Source organism: Vombatus ursinus, unplaced genomic scaffold (assembly GCF_900497805.2).
Source record: "Vombatus ursinus unplaced genomic scaffold, bare-nosed wombat genome assembly UNPS02014794.1, whole genome shotgun sequence".
Taxonomy (NCBI): Eukaryota; Metazoa; Chordata; class Mammalia; order Diprotodontia; family Vombatidae; genus Vombatus; species Vombatus ursinus.
The window spans coordinates 1,236,429-1,243,836 of record NW_020954572.1 but is presented as its reverse complement, the minus strand read 5'-3'; the positions used below and the strand labels follow the sequence as shown (position 1 = coordinate 1,243,836).

Genomic DNA, 7,408 nt, shown 5'->3' with positions numbered 1-7,408 from the left:
CATCATCATCATCATCATCATCATCATCATCATCATCATCATCATCAATAACTAGCGTTTATATAGAGCTTTAAGCTTTGTAAAGCACTTTACCAATGCCGTCTCATTTTATCCTCACAAAAACCCTGGTTGGTAGGTGCTAATATTAGCTCCATTTTACAGATCAGGAAACTGAAGCAGACAGAGTGAGCTGCCCAGAAGGTCACACAGCTAGTAAGTGTCTGAGGCGGAATTTGCACTCAGATCTTCCTCACCCCAGGTCCTTGATCTATTCACTGCTCCATCTAACTTAAGGAGTGAATCTTGAAGGTTCCTTCCAGCTCCGGATCTACCATCCTCCTTTGATCTAGTCTTTGAGGAGAAGCTATGTCTTCTCTTTGCGTGTTCCTGAGCCCATTTCTTCCCATGTCTTATTTCACTACAGAGCCGGAGTGGGCAAACTTGTCCTCAGTCTGATGCTGCCCTCTCCTGTTCCAATACCTTTGCACATAATTCTCTACCGTTTTCCCATTTCCACTTCATTAATTCTCTCATATTATTCAGGGCCCATTGGTGTTAGAATCATTTCCTTCATGCAACTTTCCTTGAATCCCTGAGCTAGAAGTGATCCCTTTGCCCTCAGATTTCTCATAGTATCTTTCCTTTTCCTTTATATTCTAATTTACATTATATTTATTCATGCACTTGTTTTATCTCCTGTACTAGACTGGAAGTTCTTTGAAGGAAGTGCAACACTATTTTATATCCTGGTATCCCTAGTGCTTAGCACAGGACCATACATACATAGATACATGTATATCTTGTGACACATGAAAAGTCTGAGAGACATAATTTCTAGGTAATTAATCATTTTATTAATTATGGCTTGCAAATAATTAATAAAAGAGGTCAGTGGCACTTTCAGGGACCAAAGACTAATCATGGAAGCTAATTCAACTAATTCATTATTGGCGAAAATGTCAATTAGTAAAAACCAATTTGCAATTTGGAATTATGCAAATAAGATGGTTAAAATGTGTATGCCTAGAGACTTCACTTCTAAGCATACAACTCAAGTAGATCATTGATAAAAAGAAACCAAAATATTTATAGCAGCATTCTTTATGGTAGCAAAGAACTAAAAACAAAGTAAATGCCCATCAGCTGGGGAATGACTTAGTAAACTGTGGTATGTGAATATAATAGGATATTATGGTGCTGTAAGAAATGACAAATATGATGAAAATAGAGAAACTTGGAAAGACTTTTCAGAACTGCTGCAAAATGAAATAGAGCCAAAAAAACAATATACATAATAACATAATGACTACAATAAAGTAAATGGAAAGAAAACCACAAAACAATTTAAAATTAATGTCTCAAAATGACAAAGAGCAAGCTTGTCTCCAAAGAAGAGATATGAGAAAACACCTCCTCCCCCCATTCTTTTGCAAAAAGGTGGCTGTGTGGGGGGGGGGGGGCGTGGTGGGGGTAGGGAAGATGGTTCATAGATGTGGAACACTGCATATATTACCAGATTTTTTATATGCTAATTAGTTTTGCTGATTTTTTTTCTATTCCATTCCTTTTTTTTTCCTTTCTTTTTCTCTTTTCATATTATATATGAGACAGCTCTCTGAGAAAGGGGATGGGGAGAGATACAATCAACCAGGCTCAGTTCCTGACACTTTGAATTACTTTGCACTCCCAGACTACTTTCCACACTTGGTTTACTTTCTATCTGAAAACTGCTTTCTACCTCCCTGTCATTTTCTATCCCTCCTCCAAAACCCTTCTCATTATGGAGATGTAATCCCCAGCCTCTTCCTCCACTGGTGAGTTCCTCATAATAACATTCATTTAAGGAAATATCAACATCAGTTATACTCACAGATTCAGCTCCTAATTCTCAAAACTACTTTTTCCACATTCCCCCTACCTTCTGCTCCCTTTTATGTGTTATCTTCCCCTGTTAGAAATCAAACTCCTTGAGGGCAAAAGTTCTCTTTTTGCTTGTTTTTGTATTCCCACGGCTTAGCACAAAGCCATAGCAAACACTTTTTTAAAATGCTTCATATGAAATCCTTTTCCAATACAGGGAAAATTTAGACCTTGTGAAAACAAGACATCAATAAAAAGGTATTTCAAAAAAATGAAAACAAACATTCTTGATATCTACTCCAAAATGCTTAGTTCCTGTTTGCATTATTTATACTAATGACTTAAGATGCATCATTATTCATGATTCTATGTTTATGCCTCTGAGTTTAACTTGGAATCAAGATGGCTCTATTAATAAAAATTCATTGAGATATCACACACACTTGAAATGCATACGATTGCTTAAGGTCTAATGCTGTTAATTTAGAGATTTGGAATATTGCAGGTTTCTCTTGTTTCTATTATCAGGATTACTGAGATTCGGGAAAGGAAGGAAGATACCCTGCCCAACCTGTAAACATCACCCTGCCCTCCGACATCACCACTCAAAACTTTAAATTGGAAGTTGACCAATAGAAAGAAAGCGGTCAGTGAATTGACTCTACTAACACTGTCTCTTTTTCTGTCTCTTTGTGTCTTTGTATTTCTCTCTCTTTGTCATACACACCATGTCAAAGGTAGTAAAATTTAATAAATCATAGGCCCAATAGAAACATGAAGGAACTCATGGACATTATCTATAAATATCATCAAAAATAGCATCTATGAACTAAGGATATATTTGCATATATATGTATATATTTGAAATGATACTACAACCTAATTTAGCCAGCTGGAGGCACTTCTGGACCCCCTTCTTGGATGAAGGTCAACTGATTGCAATTCCATATTTCTACTGTCATCCAACACTAGAGGATGCCTGGGAAGCAATACCAAGCTCTCTGTGGTTCTCAAAGGGTTGGTTGCCTTTCTTCTCTAGTTCTATCCCGTATGTAGGTAGCAGTGCTCATTTTATAAGTAGTATTTTAGATTGGAAGGCACGCTAGATTTGGAGTAAGTGTTATTGTTCAGTTGTGTCTGACTCTTCATGACCTCATTTGGGGTTTTCTTAGCAAAAATACTGGAGTGGTTCGCCATTTCCTTCTCCAGATCATTTTACAGATGAGGAAACTAAGGCAAACAAGGTTAAGTGACTTGCCCAGGTTCACATAGCTAGTAAGGGTCTGAGGCCAGATTTGAACTCAGGTCTTCCTAACTCCAGGCCTGGCACTCTGTCCACTGTGCCATTTAGCAGCCCAATAAGAGCACTTGAGTTCAAATCCTGGCTCTCCTACTTCCTACAGGCATACCTTGGAAATATTTTGGGTTTGGTTCCAGAACACCACAATAAAGCAAATATTGCAATCAAGCAAGTTACACAAATTTTTTTGGTTTCTCATTGTATAAAAAAATTATGTTTACACTATACTGTAGTCTATTGGGTGTGCCACAATATTATGTCTAACAAATGTGTATACCTTAATTAAAAAATACTTTGTTGCTTTAAAAGTGCTAATCATTATCTGAGCCTTCAGCAAATCATAATCTTTTTTGCTGATGGAGGGTCTTGCCTCGATGTTGATGGCTGCTGACTGATCAAGGAGGTAGTTGCTAAAAGTTGGGGTGGCTGTGGCAATCTCTTAAAATAAGGCAACAATGAAATTTGCTGCTTAGATTGACTCCTCCTTTCACTTGAACACTTAGGGGCCATTGAGGGTTATTAATTGGCATAATTTCAATATTGTTATGTCTCAGGGAATGGGCAGGCCTGGTGAGAAGGAGAATGATGGTCAGTGGAGCAATCAGAACACATAACAATATTTATCAATTAATTTCGCCATCTTATATGGGCAGAGTTCATGAAACTTTGAAACAATTACAGTTACCCCTTCCACATTTCAGGGGTTAGGGACACAGTGCCCCCATGATCTAGAAAACCAAAGTAAAATTTTTTAGCCTTTCCTTCATATCAGAGAAAAAGTCTGATTTTTTTCTTTTTCTTTTATGGGGTGTTTACAGTACCTTATTGTAAAATTTGGGTTGATATTATATAATACCATACATATATTTTATGCACTTCTGAGCCTCTAAACTTTTCCTGTGGTGTCTGCTGGCCTTTACATGTAGTCTGTGGCTTCTGCAAAACTCCCCAAACATTTCCATTTAATTTCTTATGCTGACCCGCAATTTATGGAAGCCACAATGGAGAAAGTCCAAATGGAGAAGGGATAACTGTGCAGTAGTAAAATCAAAGACCACTGATCACAAATCACTATAACAGATATAATAATACTGAAAATGTTCGAAATATTGTGAGAATTGCCAAAATGTGACACAGAGACTATGTGAGTGCATGAGATAGACTCGTTTGACACAGGGTTGCCACAAACATTTGATTTGTTAAAAAAAAAAAACAAAAACCAACCACAGTATCTGTGAAGAGCAATAAAGTCAAGGGCAATAAAATGAAGTATGCTTGTACCTCTGTTATCTTAAGATGTTTAACCTCTCAGGGCCTCAGTTGCTCACCTTAAAAATGAGAGGGCTAGATTTGACAACTTCTAAAGGATCTTCCAGCTCTATATCTATGATTCTAGTCTAGGTGTATAGTCTTTATGGATTTCTTCAACTAGACTGTTGACTCCTACTCTCCCCACCCAACACACCAAAAAAACCCAAACAACAACAAAAAACAAATTCTGCTGTCTTCCATTCTTGCTCTATTTCTAATCATTCACACTAACATAGCATAATGGAGTAGATCACAAACCCACACAATGTTGCTGTATATGGTCCTACTTTCTCTGTGTGTATATATGTACATATATATGTATATGTATGTGTGTATGTGTGTGTATGTCTTCCACTCACACTCATGCTCCTAAAAGCAAAAGTAATAAAACCAAATAAATTAAAAGATAATTGTTCCTTCGAAGGAAAGCTATGGCAAATCTGGTCAGCATACTTAAAAGCAGAAACGTCACCATACTGACAAAGGTCCATATAGTCAAAGCTATAGTTTTTCCAGTAGCAATGTACAGCTGTGAGAGTGGGACTATAAAGAAAGCTGAGCACTACAAAATCAATGCTTATAAATTATGGTGCTAACGAAGACTTTTGAGAGTTCCTTGGACAGCAAGGAGATCAAATCAGTCAATGATTAAAGAAATTAATTCAGGCTATTCACTGGAAGGTCAAATGCTGAAGCTAAAGTTTAAATACTTCGGCCACATAATGAGAAGATGGGACTCATTGGAAAAACCTTGATGCTGGGAAAGATTAAAGGCAAATGGAAAAGGGGACAACAGAGGATGAGATGGATAGATAGTGTCATGGAAACAACGAACATGAACTTGGACAGACTTCAAGAGATAGTGGAGGATAGAAGGACCTGGCATGCTGTGGTCCATGGGGTCATGGAGAATCAACAACAATAACACATTAAAAAACAAACACCTTGCAAGTGATTCCCCCTAACCCTTTTCTGCACTTAACTAGGTTGTAGAGTTGTAGAGACATAGTCAAGCGTCTCAGACCATTTCAGCAATTGCTTCTGATGGGAAGGTAGCAAATGGCCCCCACAGGGTTCTACTCACAGCTTTGTAGAGGGTCAGCTTCTAGATGGTGAGCGAAGTTAAGACTAGGAGTAAGGATTCTTATTCCAGCTGCTTCTCCTTGCTCACTTCTCAGTGATCCTCTAAGATCCTCAGTAACTCCTCCAACTCACATTATTCTTCCCCCTCTTCACTGAACCCCTCCAGTCTCTGTGCTATACCTTACACCATTTCTTTTTCCCCAGTTCTTTTCATTTAGTCTGGTTATTTCTTTCTCTTCACCTGCTTCTTCCCTCCTCTAGATTGTAAGATCTGGGGCATATTGCAATCTCCTTAGTCATGTAACTAGTATGTAGTGATAGAATGAAAAGCAAAGGAGAAAGATATTCCACAAATATCCAGTCTAATATTCATTAGACTTGGCAAGGGAGTGTGCATTTGAGGGCTGGGATTCAGCCTGGCCAGATACATGGAGGTGGAAGAAAATTGGATAAAATAAGGGATCAGTTAGTGTTTCAATGAATAGAGAATATGAAGTTAAATTAAATAAATCTGGAAAGATAGGAGTCATATTGTTGAGGTTCTTAATATAGCAGGGGCTGTCCAACACATAACACCCCCTTGCTATATGAGAGGGGGAATAGCCCTTGCTACATTAAAAGTCAGACTCTAAGGAGTTTGAATTTATATAAGGAACATTCCTATATATAAGCAATTTCCTATAAGTGATAGGGAGACGCTGAAGGTTTTTGAGAAGAATATTAACATGGCTCAACCTGTACGTTTGGAGATCACTTTGGCAATGGTGTGAAGGATGGCTTAGAGAAGGGAGATACTTTAGGCAGGTAAATTAAGTAGGAGACTGTTACAACGATTCAGGTGAATGGTAATGAGAATCTGAACTATAGTGATGGCCATGGAAATGGAGAGAAGGGGATGGATGCAAGAGGTATTGTAGAAATGAAATCAAATGATGTTGGCAATTGATTGGACATGAGATGACTGAGGTTTCAAGCCTGGGAAAATGGTGGTTACATGAAGAGTAACAGGAAAGTGGAGAAGAGAGGCAGGTTAGGGGAGAAGATCTTTATTCCTGTTATTATTATTGTAGTATAGCCTTTCATTGAATAAGCAAGGTGGCACAGTGGATAAAGGGCCAGGGCCTGAAGTCAGAAGGAAGACTCACCTTCCTGACACAAGTCTGGCTGTGTGACCCTGGGCAAGTCACTTAACCCTGTTTGCCGCAGTCTCTTCATCTGTAAAATGAGCTGGAGAGGGAAATGGCAAACCACTCCAGTATCTCTGTCAAGAAAACCTCAAATAGGGTCATGAAGAGTTGGGCACAACTGAAACAAATGAACAACAGTAGACTTTCATTACAAACTGAACGGACTATCATAGTGACCCTCAAATAGGTCTTTCCACTTTTACCCTCTCCCCTTACTCCTCCCATCCATTCTTCAAAGAAATGACAAATTAATCTTTCTTATACATACATAGAACAGGCCCTGGCACCCCTCTACCGCAAAATCTTCAGTGGCTTCCTATTGCTAACTGGGTAAACTATAAGCTCCCTGAGGGCAAGGATTTTTCCATTTTTAGTTTTGTATCCCTAGCACAGTGCTTGGCACATAATAGGACTCAATAAATGCTTATTGAATTGATTTTAATTTGAACAATCAATCAACAAGTACTATTAAGAAGCTACTATATATCAGACACTGTATTGGTCAGTGGGGATAAAGTAACAAAAATGAAAGTTCCCCTGTCCTCAAGGAGTTTATATTCTAACAGGCTGAATTGGGTTTAGATTCTTCTACTTGGCATTCAAGAACTTCCATTTGACCACGTCAGCCTTCTCTCTCTTATCTCATTCCTTTCCCTGTAATCTACTC

At 38.3% G+C, this 7,408-nt stretch overlaps 1 protein-coding gene across 2 annotated transcripts in view; it reads right to left on the bottom strand.

Annotated features, from left to right (window-relative positions):
* PRIMA1 (proline rich membrane anchor 1) overlaps window positions 1-6,734 on the bottom strand; it is a 188,496-nt gene extending 181,762 nt beyond the window's left edge. For both annotated transcript variants that reach the window (XM_027870058.1, XM_027870061.1), the window contains exon 1: window positions 6,700-6,734. The gene's annotated coding sequence lies outside the window, so the exon portion shown is untranslated. The remainder of the gene's footprint in view (window positions 1-6,699) is intronic.
* Window positions 6,735-7,408: the final 674 nt, after the last annotated feature.